The sequence below is a fragment of the Pezoporus occidentalis genome, unplaced genomic scaffold (genome assembly GCF_034315485.1).
Source record: "Pezoporus occidentalis ecotype Australia unplaced genomic scaffold, CSIRO_AGI_Poc_V1 ctg34, whole genome shotgun sequence".
Lineage (NCBI taxonomy): Eukaryota > Metazoa > Chordata > Aves > Psittaciformes > Psittacidae > Pezoporus > Pezoporus occidentalis.
The window spans coordinates 1,869,979-1,888,377 of record NW_026915376.1 but is presented as its reverse complement, the minus strand read 5'-3'; positions in this window follow the sequence as shown (position 1 = coordinate 1,888,377).

Sequence of the window (18,399 nt, the reverse complement as noted above, 5' to 3'; positions counted from 1 at the left end):
AGGTCATTACCCATAGCAGGCAGATCCTGATGCAGAGGAACATACAGCAACTGGTGATGAGAGTTCTCATCCACTGTCTAGATTTTTGAGTGTGAAGGAAACAGAAGTGCAGAACGATGTTTGTAGCTGCACTGCTGATTTTTAAGGCCACCTGTGCCTGGGAACCTAAAGCTGATATAGCAGGAAGTGTTGAGAGCTATTGGATGAGTATTAATTAATTCTCTCAAGTAGGGATGCTGGGGATCAAGACTCAGGTGACTTATCTCCTTCTCCCTATGCTCTGGAATCAACATGCTCACATTCATGCAAGGATTGTTTAGGTGTCATGCAAAACCAGAGAATCAGCAGCAATGTACCTGTCAGTGTCTATGTGAATGTAGGCTACACCTATGCAACAGGCTTGGAAGCTACATATCTACAGTTCAGAGTGCAAGACAATCTGAAAACACCCTCTGAAATCCCTTCAGCCAGAAATACTGCCATTGGCTAACAAAACGAATGTATCAGCTATGATTTAATTATTTTCACAGGCAGCAAGTATTGATTTATTTTTTTTAAACAGTAATAAAACCCACAAACACCCTGTGACCACCTTGCCATTGACAACAGTGATGTTCTTCAGAGTAATAGAAGTAGAGCATATTGCAAACGCAGCAAGTATCCATAATTGTCACAACACCTCATGCCATCAGCAGGCACTGGAGATAATTAATATTTAATCATTCATTAAGAACGGAGCCAAATAGAGGATATGACTTGACTTTAAATGTACTGGCACAAAGCTGCATGGCTCTATGGGAAAGCATTTTACAAATCCAGTAAATACACTGTAGGGGTGTTGTTCTATAATACTGTACATCTTTGTATTTATTATGTACACATCCTTGTAGGAGCATCTAATCTGCAGCATAAAAGTCAGCACATAGTAAAACCAAAGACCTGTGCGGCTGATTATGGGACGTATACCAGAAAGGAAACAGAACCTTAACTTTAGAGCTTGTATGGGCTGCTACTGGATTTTATTCTTCACTGTTTAAAATCACAATTTCAGTCTTTGTAAATTGATATCTACATGTGGGACTTAATATCACTGTAACTTCCCATTTATACACCAAAAGGTATCTGCATTCAAAACACAATAACCAGAGATCTGCAAAACTCACTGTGCTGCCAGTGACTGTGTTGCTGCAAGAACATTGGATGGTTACTTTTCCAAAAACCTGCAACATACAAACCCTTTGGTGGTATTTCTAGTGTCTTTGCAGTAGATCTCTGACACTGGAAGCTCACTGAGAACATTCAGAAGAATTCCCCACAACCCACGTACCTGAGGCTGCCAGGATACGTGTGTGAAAAATACATGAGTCAAGGAATTGCCATAGAGTAACAGTATGCTTCAAAGCACAGACTGCCTCTGTGACCATGTCTTTAGGAAGGGAGTACACAGAAAGATTATGATCTGTAACAGAGATGTGGACTGCAGCTATACTGTATGCTTACCTCCCTTCCCCAGAATAGAAATGCAAGCTCATTCACACAACACCGCATGCTCATCCTGACAACAAAGCCATTGGCTACACCTATTTCACATTTGTATCATACTTGTGGCCCTTAGACTGGTTTGACCTTTGTTATGCCATTGTCAGTGATATTACATTCAGCTTCTCACTGTGGACTTCTGCTAGGAGCCCAGTGCAGAGCTGTGCTTTTGTACTTCACCATCAGCATTGGGGTTAACATTGACATCTAATGCACATCAGGATGTATATGTGTGGGAAGTCAGCTTCGCGATTTTTGCGGAATGTTCCTCCAGGTTAGGGGAAGTCACATTTGTTTTAAATTTCCCGGAGTGAAAAAGAAATTAATATTTGGGTTTAAAATCATTTGGGATACTAAAATGAGAGTGGTTGTAAGTGGTGGAGTCTCTGCATGGTGACTGTGATTACAGGTGACACAGTGGTTGTCAGCCAAAATAACCACCAACACCTATTTCAGGAGTGGAGAAGTCAAGGGAGAGTTCTTGTGCGACACTGTCTTCCCATCACAACTTCTACATCTCATCAACAGCAATACATAACAAAGGGTTTGAATTCTGCAGAATGGGGTAAGGGCAAATCAGTCAGTGAATACCCTGCTGTTTCTCTTCTGCTATTATTTCAGTGCACCTAATGTTTACAGTCTGCTTTCATAACACAACAAATTGTATTCAGGAATTTGATATTACAGTCACTAAACTCCAGAGCCTTAGTGAGAGACCTGATTCCCCACCTTAGTGTTGTTGGGTTTGGGAGGCATTCACATCAGGAAACAATCTCAGCCCTTTTTAAACCTTGCATTTTACAAAGCTGGAAATTTCAAACAATTTGTTCTCTGCTTCTTTTCAGTCTTGCCTAGTTTTTCCTGTGAGTTCAGACAGTTCCATCAGTTTTGTTCATTCACTGCGCTTTTAGGCACCATGCAGCTGCACAATTTCCCAAGTTACTTAAGCCACTTTCTCTTTGCACCTGGATGACTCCTAATTGCTTTTCACCTGTTTTCTGGATTTGAGTTGGAACTGATTTATCACTGCCTTCTCAGAAATGTTGCATTCTTGTGGTCATCAACAGCTGGTCCCCTCTCACATCATTTTGGCTTTCCTATTACCTCCCAGGTGAATTCCTGTGATGTGAATTAAGTTAGCTACTAAAAGAATACCAAGTAGCTATTTAGCTGCATGAGGCATAGTCATCATGCAAGAAGAAAACTAACTGCAGAATTTGAACAGCAAAATTTGCTTATAGATTTTGAAGGCAGGAAGAGGAAAGGAACAGGACAGGTAAACTTTTGTTAGAAAAGTTCATAAAAAGGCTCTGAATTGACTTTAATTGGTATGGGTGTTGTATGTGTCATTCAAATGTGTAGGCTTGAAGAAAATAAGTCATGGCAGTCAGACAGCATACAAAGAAATTAGGAAGCAGGTTTTTCTCTCTGAGTAATGCTGATTTTAATTCCTGACCTGAGTTACTGGAATCCCAACTTGTCCTAGATTACTTATCATATGATTCTATTTGCTTCTGTGTAGCTATATTGCTATTACATAGTAAACATTAATACTAAGTACTGCAACATATGCAGCTGGACATCCTACTGGCACTCAGTAATCAAAGCTAAATTATACGGAGCATAAGAATACCTTTTCCATGACATGGACTAATGCACAATCTTTTAACAAAGTAAGAACTTATTTCACAGCAAACACAGAGTCATAGAATCATAGAATCATAGAACAGTTAGGGTTGGAAAGGACCTTAAGATCATCAAGTTCCAACCCCCCTGCCATGGTCAGGGACACCTCACACTAAACCATGACACCAAAGGCTCTGTCCAACCTGACCTTGAACACCACCAGGGATGGAGCATTCACAACTTCCCTGGGCAACCCATTCCAGTGCCTCACCACCCTTACAGGAATGAACTTCTTCCTTATAGCCAATTTAAACTTCCCCTGTTTAAGTTTTACCCAGTTGCCCCTTGTCCTATCACTGTAGTCCCTAATGAAGAGTCCCTCCCCATCACCCTTATAGACCTCCTTCAGATACTGGAAGGCTTCTCTGAGGTCTCCACGCAGCCTTCTCTTCTCCAGGCTGAAGAGGAAACTCATAGTCCTCCATCTATATCTCAGAGCTTACTAGTTGGTGTTATTTACTCTGCTTAATGCAGGTGAGAGAGGTAACAGTTTAATTCCTCTTTGTCAGACGGCATGCTGACATCTAATATGTGCAGTGGATGATGTCAAACATCAAATAAAGTGTCAACACAAATGTCTGCTACAAGGTTCAAGAAGTCGTTACAGATATTGGCATCCTCTGGTCATGTCAGCTAGAAAGTCAGACTAATCAGACACAGAGCAGACACCCAGAGTCACACTGACAGAAAAATTCAGTTCTTACTGCTCTGTCTACTTTTTCCCCTGGGTCATCCCAGGGAGTCAGAAAAGATATCTTGTTCATACCTCCAACATCAAGTCAGCTGGAACAAGCAAAGACTGAGACACCCTATTTCTCTGTGTGGGGAGTTATGCACTTCCAAAGGAGCACAAAACTATTCCATGATGTCAAGGGCCTTTTTTTTTTTTTTTTTCCTTTTCTTAATTGCTACTATATACCTAGATCTAGGCTCCTTATATGGAACAGTGTCATAGAACACTGCTTAGGAAGTGTCACATATTGCTTTGGTTGTGAAAAACACATTAAGGGGCTTCTTACTGTTCTAATGAACCTGTTTTACATGAAAAGGAGCCCCATCTTTAAAAAGAAGAAATTCAGAAGCTGTTTGCTGAAGTTGGTGTTTCGTTATGGATAGCTGTGCTTGTACACAGCCGGTGAAACTGACTCCACCATAATTTTTCAGGGACAGGATGATGGGAGTCAGTGATTCTGAAAAGATGAGAAGCCAAGGCTCTGGGGGAAGGATTGAGCTCTTAAGAAAGGGAGACAGCTTTGTTTCTGAGATGCAGTGTGCATTAGCACTATGCCCATAAATTAGCAAGTGAAAGCAGTTGCAACTAGTGGCCCTCCACAGGGTTTGCCATGCAGTTCTTATTGCAGTCTACTCATGTTTCTGTAACACTTTTTTTTCACAATTCCCTTCTGCTCACCAAACTTTCTTATATTTTCTGCATACATTAAGAAAGAGAGATCTCCTTTACTAGCTTTGTACAAATTTACATGAGCATTTCTGATTAGAAAAAACACTTAAACCTCCAAACTCTCATATTGGTCTGCCTTCTCTAATTTTAAAGGAAAACCCTCTATAGGGAGGTATCCTCCTAGAAACGTGACTTCATAGTGATGAGAGTTTTTAGCAAAGCCAATTTTACATGAGTTTCTCTTGCCCCGAGGAAGTACTAATTGTTTTTTTCTTCTATCATCTTAATCATATACTAGGTCTTTTCTACAGTCCCATATTCTAATAAGAAACCTGCAGAAACTGTGTGCGTTATACCCGTACCCTCACAAAGCTCCAATTTAAAAGCATCTAAAGTACAAACGCAAAAGGAAGATGTTCTCCTCTTAAAGTCCCCTAACAGAGGTTTTTCTATGATGTCTTACTAAACAGTACAATGTAATAGAACAGAATCATGAAAATAGTATACATTTCTAATTCACCTTTCGTCTACAGAATTTAGCAGCAGCCTTTTAATTAGCACAGGGATAAGCCTTTTACAGGTCTTTTAAACTCATTTTAAAGGTGGACATATAAAACCTGTCTGCCTTTCGTGAGTGTCCTTCTGTGACGGATAGTCCACAGAAGTTCAAAATGGTTCAAAACCATCATTTCTCAGCAAAAGTTTGCTTTTGCTGAATTGAAAAATCAGAACTCAGTTCAATTAACCATGAAATGAAACAAGCTAGTTTAAGACAGAAGGCAGTCTCGCTGCCTTATGTTGTTTATTCTGGCCCAATGGGGATGACACATCTCAGAGTTTAAATTATTGCACTGAATCTCAAGACAAGTGACAAATTCCCACCCCTACTACTTGATATTTCTACTATTTTTGGTGATTAGCTAAAAGTCTCCACACCTTAGCACTTACAGCCCAAAATATAGTCACCCAATCTCTTACAAAATGCAAAATTACCAGGGCTGCTCAGAGGATGCAAAGTAACTAAAAATATATATAAATATATGCTCCTCACAGTGTGACCTGTGGCTGCAGGGGCAGGCTGCTAAGAAGCAACTACTGTGTGAAGAGTTGGGAGAGTAAAGGAGGAAGTTTAAAAGGGGGTGTTGTAAAAATTTCCAGTCTAAATCCAAGAAAATTTTGCCTCTCAAGGACACTTCTCAGCAATTTGTATCACATAACCTCCAAGATTTATAAAAGTACATAAATAATTTTACAAATAAATTTAATATGCAAAGTATTATTGTTGTTAATATTTTTTTACTCTTATTTTTGTAGTCATTATGATTGAGTAGTGAAAATAATTAGTGGACCTAAAAAATAATTGAAGATCACTGACTTCCCTCTATTTTTCCTTTAAATAAATACATTGAATTAAGTGTCCTTTTCCCAAACAGCTTACAACTATCTATTAATCTGTGAAATAAACCCACTTCTGCTTAATTTTTAATATTAATTATTAAATATTAATATTACTTTGGCAAGATTCTAGTCATGTTTAGAAAAGATATCTTAGAAAATCTTTGGATGTCTTTTTAGTTCTCTTTTTACACAAAATATTTTTAAAACCTTTTTATTCAAGGTGTAGTAACGCTGTCTTTAGCTACTAACACCAGTATTATCTGTCCATACCAGAGGGAATTTGGTGATTGGAGTTCAACGCACATGTATTCCTCCTAATTCCCTATCAAAATGTAGCACCAAAAAAACAATCCTATCCTGGGGCATTAACTCTGATTCTGAAAGACTGTGAATCCTGAGTGCAGTGATTACTGGTTGAAAAGTCTGTGTACAAAGAGGTAGACTGAATAAAGCTAAAAGGCATTTCACTCCCAGGAGGCAATTAATAGATGGCCAGAATACTATTTGTTTACAAGGTTATGTTTAACTGGTAGTGATGTCACAGAGCTGGGTAAATGTTAGAACTGCATTAATGGTCCCCAAACCCCAAATCTCAGCACTGATTAAACCCTGAGTCATAGATTAATGAAGAAGCATTTATACTTTCAATCTGTGCCATAAATAACTATACAGCATTAAAGGTGTCAGCTAATAAGGAGACACAAGATGTTGCCTTGCAACTACAAGCACATTTTGGAGACATTTATTGCAAAAGATATTTTTTTCTCAAAGGATGCATTACAAGTCACACAGAGGAACTACACAAAAATGTCAACAGAGTTTCTTCTGGGAAGCTGTCATGTATGCTGTAAACAACAAAAGTCTTCAAACACAGAAGTTTGGCAGAACATATGTTCTTTTAGTAAATGACACACTTTTAAGTAGATAGAAAACTCAAAGGCAAACATGACCTTTGACCCGAAAGAACCTTTCAAGTTTAGCTGGTTTCCTTGGCAAATTGGCAAAGAGATGATACAATGCACCCTATTAGACACATTCTTCTTCAGTTATACTTAGCAATAAGCTGCCAGATACCTATTTCACTCTTAATAAAAGATGTTAGGTTTTCACCCCTTTCCATGCAAGAATTAGCTTCAAAAGTTTCCGGGGCTTAGAATAATAATTTTGCACTAAAATATCCCCAGAAGGCTCTACTACTCCAGTAATCCAATATTTGCAGTGGCTTTAACCAAAATAAGTCTTGCGATGAACTCCAGCAGCTGTGTCTACCTAGTTGAATTCACTACACTTTTAACTATGCACGTTTTTGAAACTAATAGTGATGCTGGGAAGAACTTATTTATAATAAGAGCTGTAATTTATTTTCAAGCTATCATTATGTAATCTCAAGCTATTTAAAAAAATCACAGGTTTACAGAAGTGACACAACTATGGCTAAAAAATAGTGACTAATTAAGCAAGAATATAAATTTTGTCTGGATTATAAATAGGCATTACTTACTTTATACAAATATATCTATCCAAACATGGGTGTCATTAATAGTTTTATTTACAAATTATTTGATTGATGAACAGAATTTTTCAGTCTTTAGTACTTGATGTGATTTGCTAGCATTTCCAGTGCTTGACCACTTGACTTCCAAGATTGATTAACCATGACTTTAATTGCATAATTGAATATTAATCAGATTTTTGCTTAATTTATATAAAGATTATTTTAATATGAGTCATCCCAGAAGGGAGGACTTCCAGAACACTGCAGTTTTCTGTATTTTTTATTTAGGGCACTTTTTTCATAAGTAATCAAATATTCTTAAAACAGCCAACCTGAATTTTTGGATATAGCAATAGCAAAGAAATATATTATCCTCTATCACTCAGAGCCACTTCCTTGCACTTTTACAGAATGAGATGGCAAGACTGATGAATAGGAGGCTGTCATGGGTTCAGCAGTAGCAGTCATTTTTCCCCTTCTTGGTAGCTGGTGCAGTGCAATGTTTTGACTTTCAGCTCGGGGACAGAGCTGATAACAAGCGATGTTTTGGTTTGGCCAAGGACTTTGTGAGCCTCATGCTCTGCCAGGGAGGAGGGGAAGCCAGGAGGAAGCAGAGACAGGACACCTGACCCAAACTGACCAAAGAGGTATTCCATACCACAGCACGTCATGCCCAGGAGGTAACTGGGAGTTAGCAAGGGCCGGGGACTGCAGGGTTAGATGTCTGTTATTTCCTGGAACCTAATGTTTTAAGAAAGAAAGTTTACATGTTACCTGATGCACGAGTTAGATGTCTGCTGGAACTAATGTTTTAAGAAAGAACAATGAAAGTTTTCAAGTTATTTCTCTGAAATGAACTATTGGAATTGACAACACAAGTGTTTACAAAGAGGATGTGTAGGGAGATACAAAAGCAAGGATGAGGAAAGAAATCAGGAAACAGCTTCCCTGATAGTTTCAAACAAGCTTCTAGGACAAATTTAGAACAGTTTAATGTTTTCTACTTCTACACAAGGAGTCATATTTCTTTCTTTCTTTGTAAAGAAGTTATCATTAAACTCCTTGTTTCTGTCACACTCAAGAGGTTGGTGGGGAGCTTGGGATATCTGGTATTTGGCATACACTTCTGGTCTGTAGAAGTTGGTCAAGAATGGTTATTATGGTTTCAACACCTGCATCCCAGGTTTCACAGTGTTTACTTATGAACCAACTGATGAAATACTATCACTATCAAATCTCAGTCTATACAGTTATCTAGGTGGCAAAGACATTTTGAAATTGGAATGCTGGTTTAATAGATCACTTTATTGCATCTATCTGGAAAGTGAAAAAACTGCCAAAGAAAGATCACAGCTGTATGAAAATCAAAGAACTGAAATCTTGGAAGAAAATGAAACTAATTTTGACAATGCCTTCTGCTTGAAATGGCAGCAAAGCCAATAAATAACCTTCTGGCAAGGTACCACCACAGCTGTAAAGAAATGTCAAATTCTTGCTCAAACAGTGAGCTGAAGAACTTTGATTAACCAAGTTATATTTTCCCTCCCACCCATATGAATCAGTTGCATACCTATAAAAATGATAGGCATAGTTCCAAGACCACACATCAGGGGTCTGACTCAGTCCAGAAGAGATGGGACATTCGTATTGGAAAAGGAAGAGCTAAAGACAGTGCCATATTCCAACACAGTGTGCACTAGCTGTCAGCATGTACATACTGTGCAGTAAAGTGCCTTGGAACACGTTCAAAGATCAAAAGTCCTTGACCAAAGAGGTTTTCACACCGATGTTGTTCATAAGCACCTCTCAGATAAAAAAATTTACTCCTATTGGGTCAAAATTTGACTGCAAGAATTGAGCATTGTACTTCACATAACATCAGTCAGCAACTTCATTTTACTATTAGGAAGAGCATAAGGCTAACAGGAAAGGGTCATAGCTATTAGCTTAACTGAAGCAGGGAGAATTATAAGGGCAAAGCCATTAGACATACTAAGTAAACATAGCCATGAAGACCAATTCACAATGTTAATAGCAAATTGCTGAACAGGCTAGTTTGGAAAACTGCTAAGATTATTCCTGTTAGTTATGATATCAAATTACCCAGCTCATTTCAATATGCATGAAGCAAGACACATATTACTTGTTGCTTCTACTTTTTCCTTCCCAGCACAAAACAGGGATAGTTAATCTCCTGAAAGAACAGGTGGAATTGATGATGCAAACCACTGCTTATGAATAAGGGTCACTATGAAGACAAGAACATCACAGAAAACAATTTGAAACATGGAACCAAATTTTATGCTTACTGAATTTATATTATTTATAAATTACTGCAGCAACTTGTGGCATCTGGGACAATATCCAAAACTAATTCAGATAGAACTAGGCCTTATGGATGAAAGGGAGAAGAACAGAAGCTAAGTACAAAGGACAAAAAAGATTTTAAAAAGTCAAAGTAGGTCTGTGTGTGTGTGGGACATAATATACAAAATCTTATCATAATTTCCCCTGTAAATACAAAATACTGCACACTTCATCCACATCCATACTAAAGATCTGCTAATGTCACTACAACTTCAGCATCATTATTGTCTTGTACTAGAAGGAAAATCAATGCATTATGAATAGCATTTAATTATCTGTTGCAAGCAGAAGCATGCTATTTGTGGAGCTGCAGAATCTGTTCCTGCTGGCTAAAAAAGTAACATGGTGTAAATGTAGGGTTAAGCTGTTTTATAAAACCTAGCACTTTTTCCTTCTAATTGTGCAATAGAAGACAGATCACATTTAACAAACTTTGCTCTCAGTATAAACTATTGCTGGAGTTGCAATAATGCATTTCCCCTTCCTGCAAGGTTTGTGGTACAGAATGATAGCATTTAAAAAAAAAATGCCTTTGGTGGTGATGAGCAACATCATACGACAGGTTGTTTAAGTTCAAAGTCAAGATTTTCTTCTTGTGCTAAACCAGAAAAGCCGTAGGTACTTCACAATCTCAGGTGATCATATTTGCTCAGCACTGGCTAACACGGTGATAACAGATTATGTGTTGCCCCTTCTATGGACCAAAAAAAAGGCCAGATGGAGTTTTCTAGAATTTCAGGGAATCTTCCCAAATTTCCAAAAAGCACCTGACAACTGCAAATTGAGCTTAACAGAAACAGTAAAAGTTGATAGACTTATTAATTGTGACTGCTGTTCAAGAAAAAATTGCATAGACAAATGCCAACACATTTAATTGAACAACATGACTACTGGAGCAGAAAATCAGCTCTTGCTAGTGACTCTTTTTTTCTGCTTTAAAAAAATATAATGACAGTCTTTTTTAAACAACTGATAGTAATATACGATCAGATATGTTACAGGTTTTTCAACCTAATTTCTGATCTGGATAGAAAATAAGGATTACATTGTATTAGCAGTTAACTAAATATTACAGGAAACAGCAGAATATTTAAACAACTGATAGTAACATACAATCAGATATGTTAGAGGTTTTTCATCCTAATTTCTGATCTGGATAGAAAATAAGGATTACATTAGTATTAGCAGTTAACTAAATATTACAGGAAATGGCAGAACACATCAGGATGAAGTGCTGTTTCTGCTGGCTTTTTTCCTTCATTGCTGGCCATGACATGATACCCATGAAGTCCTGTTGACAGCTAGAAGGCCAGTACAGAATAGGCTGGAAAGGACATGTTTGACATACCTTTTCCATTCTTTATGAAAGAAGGCCATTTCAAATCACTCACATCAAGTTTCAAAAACCATTTTTGACCTTGTATTTATGACAGCAGACTGACCAGTGACATTCACCTCTAGCTAGTTGCTGGTACCAAAAACTGCACTTACAGTCTCACAGAACCTTTTCCTTTATTTCTGAAAAACAAAAGAAAAAACAAAGCCTAGAAGCCCCCAGCAGTACTTATTTACAGAAGGGAGTCAGGCTTCAGTGGGATGAATTTAGAAGACAGAGTGTTACGGTAGAATGTGTCTGAAAGAACATATCCAAAACATATTATCACCTAGCTAGTTTAGAAAACACCTATCCTTTTGGTGACAGCTATCATGCAAGAGCCCAGCTGCCTTCTACTATCACTCTAAGAAGCTGTTACATGAGACACTGTACTTCAAAGACATGAGTCCAGATATTACATACCAGAACCCCAGATTAGCTCCTTAGGAAACTTCAAATTAGAGCTTAGGAAAGGAAATGAAAATGAACATACAAGTTTGCCACAGCCCAGCTCCGTAGATCTCCTGCTATGAGCACCAGTAGTGAGATGTCACCTAGCTGCTATTGAAGATCCAGCTTTTTACAGGCCTTCCTAGCTATCAGACATTCCTGACATTCAAGATGAAACAGAAACTATATTCTTGCTTTAACACGGTGAAAAACAAACCCCCTTAGACCTTCTGCTTTTTCTGCTTTCCTGAAATGAGAGAATTTACTGACCCCCCTACCCATCATGTACAAAGCCAAAGTATCACCTGTCCTTTCGTTTTCATTGTGAAGCAAATCTGGCTGCAAGTGGAAATCACCAATGTGGTGGACAGAGATCTTCACCATGCAGGGTGCCACTAGTGTGTCTCCAGGAAGACCTGTTGGCAGCTTCCTTCATCAGCTCTTTCCCTGGGGTTTTAACATTCCTTCCTTCTCCCTCCCTTCCCCAAACAAGTTAATTTTGGTGAAACTTCCCATGATCCTTGGTTTCGCTTGTCTGCAGCTTGAAGCTAAGATAGATTTTCAGCTAGAAGCATAATATCCAACAGGGAATCCAGGTAGAATTAGTTTTCTTTTTAGTTTTGAGTGATGGTTGAAAGGTTTTACTGGGCTAGAAAAGGAGGTTAGGAAAAGAAAAATGTGAAATTTTACATTGCCAATATTCAGAGACATAGCACACTATAAGACCTGATGTCACAACAAACTGGCTATCTTAAGCCAGGCAAACTAGGATGAATGGCTGAAACTTCCAAGGCTCCCCAGTTTACTGATTTTAGGCTTACTGAGTCACAAGACTGTAAGGTCTTTCTTTCATCCAAATTCTCCAGCAAAAATATCGGAAAAATAGCATTCATTCTTAATGAAAGACTCTATTTTATATTATATAGCTTTTTTCCTCATTAAAGCCATTTCCTCCTGGTGCTGGTAACCACATAAACCTAACAAACTCATTTGCATTAAAATGCGGCGCTACTATTCTTCCTCATTTACTCCTACCAAGAAAAAATATTCTCTCACTGTGAACATGCTGGGGCTGTTCAAAAGCCAAAGGAGAATAATCAGTAAGTTAAATCATTGCTCTTATTGTCTATTATCAAAAGCTATCAGAAAAGGCTGGGTTTGATGAAATGAAAACAGTTGGAAAGAAAACATCAGACAGATAGGGACACAGCTGGGAAGTCTATTATCATTGATTCTACCTGTGTGGTCTATTGGGAAAGCAGTTAAACTTGTTGGGAAAGTTCTAGCTAGATATTGAGCAAAAGGGGAAGGAATTTACAAAGTGCTCCTAGGTTTATTTTGCAAGAGTTATATTAACTCGGTGGGGAGCAATACACAAGGTTGACATGAATGGACTGCAAAGAAGAAGAGAACAATTGGCTGTGACATCTTGTTAAATTCAAGATCCTAACTACAGTAGAATAATATTTTTTGAGATTTAACTAGGTCAACACAGTTTGTCAACTGTGAGGCTCTTGATTGTTCATAAAATATTTTCTGAGGTTAGGAACCAAAATTATTATTCTGGTTCTAGGCTGAAAACACCATGTTGAAAAGAGCTTACTACGTATGTCAGACTCAGACAATACTTCACAGGTAGATGATGCAGGTGATACAATAAGTGTCCAGATCTTCAGTAATAAACATGAAGAAGAATGGAAATCTCAACAAAATCTAAGTTTCCAGAGAGATTTGAAAGAGACAGTAGATAATGAAATGTATCTGGAAAGAGAGAATACAGGTTTCTCTGGGTCTATTCCTCGGTCTTAAATCCAAGCTTCCAAGTCATAAATCCTATATGCACATGAAAAGAGCTGCATGTCTCAAGAGGACAGATGGAAAAGCCTTTAAGTTGTCTAAGAAGGTCAGTAGATCTGTTTAATATAACATATTAAATAATTCTGAAGACAAGTATTATTTAATTCTTTTTCTTCTCTGTAACTTAACACTGACTCAGAGTCATTTTCTGTCCCACTCAAGGTCAGCCTGCCCCTCCTGAACAGCAACCTTCTGTTTTCATTAAAAAAAATAATGTGTAGGAATATTTTATTCAGAGAAGAGGTAGTAGAGGTGCACACATGGTGATTTGAGCATTCAGTCGAGTGGGAAACTTGATCTGCCCAGCTTAACACACAGCAGAGGACTGAACACTAAGGAATAAGTCTTCATGACAAGCCCTTACAGAGTACTCCTATGCTACTCCTGATTATGGACTGGCTGAAGATATGGCTAAAGCTTCACATATCCAACTTTCCAACTTTCCTCATCTTGGAGTCTGCTGTTTAATGCTACATTCCTCCTTCTTTTATGAAAAAGCTGGAAACAGGCCAAGCTTTCAGGTTTTTCTTAGCCTGTGTTCATGTGGGCTACCTCACGGAAATAGCATCAGCCCAGTTGTCTACAACTGTGAGCTGCCTTGCATTATGTGACAGAGGCTGTATGAGATGGGGAGCCCTGCGACCCTGCTGCAGCAAGATATTGTGATGTTCAAAATGGAGAATCCACTTTGGCAAGTACAGCAGTAGCCAGGCCTATCCTATCTGAAACGCAGGTATTCAAGAGTATCGTTTTATACCTTGGTATGTTCAAAGGTGGGCAGACACACTGCTTGTATATGTTCTGGAGAACTGTGGGCACAAAGCAGGTCTGGATTTCTGAAAGCCCAAAATTTATGTTTGAAAAGAAAAGCAAATGGCCCTGAAAAGGTGGTGTGACAGCTGTTGCTCCATTAAAGCCCATGTTCCTTCTTTATTAACACAAAGATCCAGGATAGCAGGATGGATGAGAGTCCTGCCAAGGCCATGAGCTCCCTGATCTTACTTTGATGTTAAACTGGCTTTCAGCAAGCACTAAAATTTTTAACCTCTCATTTTGGCCTAAACTTTTCTATCATTCAAATACCCTATGATTATGTGAATGGCTAGTCACTAAGTTATAGTCTGTATTATGAGACAGCAAAATGCTGAAATCCTGTTTTTTTTTCCTCACTTAATGGGTTCCACATTATGGTCAATATTATCTGAAATCAAATTGATTAAGTTCCTCCATCTGTGTACTCCAAATGATTGACTGTGCTGTGAAAGTGTCAGAACTCAGAAACAAAATTGAAGAGAGGAACTTCCAGCAGATGTCACCTCAAGAGGAGCCACCAATCTCCAAAACAACAGGAAATAAATTATTACACAAGCCATCCAAATACACACAACAAGTTGATTAAAGTGATATTATCTAGCATAACAATCAATACTCCCTGTGAGTTAAATACAATATGAAGACTAACTCCCATTTCCCTTCTGTTGGAAATTAACATTATGAAACCTTAATGGAAACAGATGAATGGCAGATGAAAACAACAGAACCTTTCACAGATATGTTTAAGGTCACCTATTTTTCAAGGTTTATTTGATTTTTATCACTGTGCTTCCCTTAGCACCATTAACTATTTGCTGAAAGAGTCCACCATTTTTTCCTCAAGAGTTTTATGTGCCAATCCAGTCATTCATTCTCAGCTGGCTGGGATAATGTTTTCTTGGTGTTTAAAATTTCTTTTTCTTACTTTTGCTCTAGTACTTTGTCTTTCAGTTAGAATTAGCTAAGACTAATGTGCCACTATAAATAACACACTGGCTCCATTGATTTTACTCTGGTCATTTCTTAGGCTCTGCGATGCTTAACTATTGGGTTTCGGTATTAGCTTCTCTTATGTTTGATATTATTATGTTTTAAATACAGTGAGGAAAAATACCAGAGCAGTTTCCATTACAAACACAAACTGGTAGTGCAAGTGTTATGCACCTTGGTACCCCTTCTATCTCAAATGCAGCCCCAGAAAAAGCAAGTGATCATGCAGGTGATCAGTCAGGCTAGGCAGGATAAATTTTAAGGATGGATGTGCAGAGATGAGAAGAATCAGGTATAAGTACTGAGCAGCTGTAATTGTGCTTTAGGGTGTGTGACCTTCACTACTAACCTGAGCAAGAAAAACTGAATGTGTTACATTCCCTGGCACTTTTGCATGTGTTACTGCTGATACCAAGAAATAATAATAATACTAAAAGGGATTGGTTGGAATTCTGTGCTGTTTTGAAAATAGAGGGCAAAGTCAATCTTGTGAATGATGTAAGTTCATTACATGAATACATAGAGGTGGAAAACCTTGTCAGAATTGTTCATTGATTTATTTTTTCTTAGGTCTTTCAGGCGTAGTTTAATTTAATTTTATACTTTAAATAACACTGACACATACACACAAAACCAGACACATATATGTATGTATATGAAACAGGTAGACTGGCAGTTGCCTGGAGCAACAGACTGCCGCAGGCATAAAGATATGCATAGCTTCAGCCAGAGCACTGGAAGCCAAGGACTGGCCACTGCTGCCAGTGCCAGACACAGAGCTGGGGCATGTGGGATGGCGCCTGCTGCAGCTGCAAGACTGTTTGGCTTCAGCTGGCTGAGTCCATTCTAACTTCCTTCAGCTCGCATCTGGTGCTGCACCCCTCCCACAGTAGGTGGCTGAGCCAGCGACCTCAGTACAGCCTGGTGTGCTTCTTGGCACAGCTCCATATGTCCACTTACAGAGCTGGCAGCTACATGGAAGTCTGATGCCTTGGTGCCTGTAGCTCCTGTACTGCTTTACAGATTCAGTTGGGCTGTCACAGTCCTAACTTCCTTCCACAGCTTTATGTCTCTGGCGAGCTCTGACACTTTCAAATTATAGTCAGTCTTTTGGAGCACACAGATGGAAGGAAATCTAACCAAATTTGTTTGCAAGCATACAGATCATAAAGGCATTTCCCATTAGGAAGGAAGATTCAGAGTTTCAAGCTCTTGTAACAACCAGGACCACAGTCTATTGACCGTGCCACTCTTCTTCTCAAAGCAGGACTTTCACAGCCACAGTTCAAACCAGAAACATCATTTGAGGAGGAAAATTCAATTTGCCTACATTTCTGAGAAGTCTTGATTCATCTCTGAATCCATCATCCCAACATACATTTTGTTATTAAAGGCAAATGATGACCAGCAGTGAAACTGGTGAAATGTTGTGAATAAACCATCCCAAAACCAAAACAGAAGCAAAACCATCTACTCTTCCTTCCTACTAAAAGTCCCCCTATTTAGCATATAAGCCCAGTTTGATGAAGCATATCATATACAAATAGTGTGGAAATTATATTTAGGGGATTTTATTTCTTGGAGACAATTTTTCTGAATGAACATAACAATTTTAAATCAGGTAATGTCTCAGCTTCATAAGAGGACTTGCTTTGCCAGTCTTGACAGATTGCCTTGATTAAATCATCTATGATGTTGTGTAATTCAGCTTCCCTTGGCACCCTTCACCTTTTCAGACTGACCATGTCCTTTTAGCACAAGTAACCCGGTACACTGAAGGGAAAGTTTCCAGAGACCTCAGCTGCCTCACTGCTCAAGAGGACACTTTCCAGCTTCCTGAAGATGTGAAGAAAGGCAGGGAAGGAAGAAGAAACAAAGAGAAAAGCCAGGATCAGCAGCTTCAGAGAAAGCACTACAGGTGCCACCAGGGGTTTTAGAAGACTGCTCTTCTATCCTGTGTATTTTTGCATGCACCAGCAGTTGCACTTACTGTGTTGGCTACAAGCAGCATGGAGAAAGAAAACAGGGCACAAAACTGTCACTAAAAGGATGCTGGTGGGGGTTGAATAGAGTTTATGCCCAAGGCAAAGTATGTCAGAGTACATATCTGGACTGTCTGGGGAGGGGGCTGTGGGGCACATGCAAAGGGTGTCTGCCCCACAGCTTAGGCTACCCATGCAGCCCCCCAAAAGCGGGGTTAACCTTCCCGAGGGGAGAAGCTGCTAAGAGGAAAAGTAAGGACAATTTTAAGAAGATTTTCTAGCTTGGTGGTGTTTGAAGCAAGTGGATACTCCAGAAAAAATTTGGGGAGCTCACAAGCACAGTGAAATCCTTACATAGTTAAAGGTTTTGTACCCAGCAAAACAGCTTTTAAGGTTTAGTTTAGACAGGTGTTCTTTATTTTTCTCTCTAAGAGCAGCCCCTCACTATTCCACCTTTTGTTCCCTGTCCTCCCTGTAGCTCTGCAGTTTGCTGTCCCCTTAGGCAATGGCTAAGCCTCAAAGGCAAGGAATCTCATAGAAAAAGTGTAAATGAAAAGAGCAACAGAAAAACAGCAAGGATTTTAATTTAATTATTCTTCATGATGTTTTTCTGTTATGTGTAACAAAGTCCGATGCATTCCTTGTCATCTGGACATGTTCCAGAGAAATGCAAGTCATCACAACAAACAGAATAACTGGGCAAGAAAATGATCTTTCCAGGCCACTTCCTCTTGGGATGTCTCATTCAGTCTTTTCACAGTGTGTTCACTTTCAGGTAGGCATGTGAAAATTTACTTTGCTTATCCCAATATTATATCTCACTGCAAAAAAGAAGTGAGATATAATATGGGAGAACTACTGGTAAACTTTCTGCTTCTAAAACAGTATCAAGTACTTCATGGTAAGTGATGGATTTTAACCCATAAGAAGCTGAGAGATGACATCTGCGAAGCTGGGAGCCAGAGCAGACTTGAGTCTACAAGGTAAAGCATGACAGTTAGGTCCAGTTTCCAACTTCGATCCATCCTTGTGTGTGCTCCTGAGC